The sequence below is a fragment of the Panicum virgatum genome, chromosome 2N (genome assembly GCF_016808335.1).
Source record: "Panicum virgatum strain AP13 chromosome 2N, P.virgatum_v5, whole genome shotgun sequence".
NCBI lineage: Eukaryota > Viridiplantae > Streptophyta > Magnoliopsida > Poales > Poaceae > Panicum > Panicum virgatum.
Genome location: NC_053146.1, coordinates 30,118,417 through 30,120,894, shown reverse-complemented (window position 1 = coordinate 30,120,894; position 2,478 = coordinate 30,118,417). Strand labels below are relative to the sequence as shown.

Below are 2,478 nucleotides of genomic sequence, written 5' to 3'. Positions count from 1 at the left end.
CAATCCTCAGCCTCTGGTATGGCTTTGTATTCTGACTTTCTTTATGCTATTCATATTGAGTTCGTTCTTGGTTATCTTGCTATGCTCGTAGCTTGCTTAGCCTTGATCAGTGCTTATTCAAGTTATACTAGTTGCTTGCTTAGACCAGATGATCTGGGTAAGGATATCGGTTTGTTGTGCTTTCGAGCATGCCTTAGCATCTTATTTGTCCATCTGAAGGGTGGGGGACTCGGGGGTGCTAGGGTAGTGACCTCATATGCGGGCAAGCTGCCCGGGTATGTGGGATCCTTCGAATATGACGGTGCTCCACGGTATGTCTAGGGTAGACTGCAGGTGGTGACAGCCCTGTCGGTCCACCGGGAAGCTCCTTCTTGGTTAGCGTACTCCCCGACATTCGGGTACGGTGTAGGAGTTCATGCAAAGATGAAACGGGACTGGATTTTCTCCAGTGCGGGTCATTCTCCCCGATGTCCCTAATTTTCCGGCACCTGCAGCTCTAAGCAATGTGGCTAACATAACTTATCTTTGCCTATGCTCCCACTAACCTTAGGATTGCTTGTTTATTCTTTATTCTTGAGAGTTGGCTGTTTTGTGTGTGACACATTACCCCTAATTATCCTTCATTTATCACTTACCCCTATATAGTCAGTTGTCTTCATCTTACTTCATACGTGTCATAGTTATGCAACTAAGTAAATACACTTTACACAACATAGCCATCCCCTGGGAAAATATAAATAACGATACCCTGAATACTTCCAGGTGAAATGCTACAATGGTATATCCGTGCGCTTGCGGATCCTTCTATAAACGTTAAGACATACCACACGGCATCTTCGAGGAGCCGTTGCTAGGAATTAACCACTCCTAGTGACGACACTAAGAAATGCCAACATCAGGATTTTCTTTTACTGGCACCGTTGCCGGGGGATGGCACTAGGTGTAAATTTATTTACTAAAGTACATAAATATGGCAATATAAGTATGACGTAGCTACTGCTTATACAGGCTAATGTGTTTATCTTTTTATTTTCTCCTGATTGGATGAAAACAGGGTAGTGTATGTCTGGTTTCTCCTTGCCGACAAATTTTGTTGAAAATCTCGAGAAGCTCGTGGGAAGGGTCCAACCTCGCATCGTCCCTCCTCCGATCTCGCAGTCGACAAGAGAGCTAGCTTCCCAAGCACCATCAACAATCACTGAACTCATGGCTGAGAAGACTCTCCGCGACTTCTCCGTCCCCTCAGCTGCCAATGTGGCAACTGGACCCAATGTTGATGTTAGGGACGTCAACTTTGAGCTGAAGTCCAGCCTCATTAACATGGTGCAGGCTAGCCCATTTTGTGGCAAGCCGAATGACGATGCTAACGCCCATCTCCAGAATTTCCTGGAGTTATGCAAGACCGTAACCATGCGGGGCGTTACGACTGACGCCATCAGGCTCCGCCTATTTCCTTTCTCCCTCCTGGGGAAGGCGAAACAGTGGTTTTATTAGAACAAGGAAGCCATCAACACGTGGGACAAGTGTTCCACGGCGTTCCTCGCCAAGTTCTTCCCGTTGGGCAAAACCAATGACCTACGTGGAAGAATTTCAAGTTTCCAGCAGACAGGGATGGAATCCATCCTAGAAGCTTGGGAGAGACTGCAAGAATATATACTCTCCTGTCCTCATCATTGGATGGATGAGTGGCTCATGCTCCAAAGCTTCTACAATGGGCTAATGACAACATCCAGAGCCCATCTCGATGTTGCTGCTGGAGGAGCCTATCTTGACTTAACAATCGCCAAGGCTACGACCTTAATCGAGAAGATGGTCTCCAACCAGAGCTAGAACGAGGAGCGTTCCCAACCCAGAACAAAGGGCGAAATACATACCGTCAAGGAGATGGACATGCTCGCCGCCAAACTGGACCTCCTAATGAAGAAGCTCGATGAAGGGAACCGGCAACAAATGCTTGTTCCCGTTCAGGCCATGAACTCATACTTAATGTGCGAGGTTTGTGGAGACAGTGGACATTCGGGGAATGACTGCCTCGAAACCCGAGAAGACGCAGCCTACATCAACAAAAACAACACCGGGTTCCGTCCACAATGAGGCCAGGTGTGGGGTCAATCACGCCCACCATTCCAAGGAGGAGGTAACAACTATAACTCAAATTTCAATTCGAATTTCAATTCGAACCAACCCTCCTTGAGAGACTTAGTCTTTGGCCAAGCTAAAATCAATGAATCATTAAACAGAAAGCTTGCTGCCAATGATAAAATTTTGGAAAGCATACATGTTAAAGATGAAACTCTTTCTTCTGCTCATAAAAATCAACGAAGTTTCAACAAAATGATAGAAACTCAACTTGCTCAAATCGCTGTTGCTGTTCCTGTCTCAGAGAATGGGGAGATCCCGGGGCAACCCGAATCTCCCGTTGAAACTGCAAATATGGTGTCTACCGGGTGGGGCAACCTTCCCCGGCAGATTCCCCAC

At 46.8% G+C, this 2,478-nt stretch overlaps 1 non-coding gene across 1 annotated transcript; it reads right to left on the bottom strand.

Annotated features, from left to right (window-relative positions):
- Nucleotides 1-1,572: 1,572 nt before the first annotated feature.
- On the bottom strand, nucleotides 1,573-1,679 carry LOC120663186. Its single transcript, XR_005670405.1, has one exon. It is a non-coding gene; the product is annotated as a small nucleolar RNA R71 (small nucleolar RNA).
- Nucleotides 1,680-2,478: the final 799 nt, after the last annotated feature.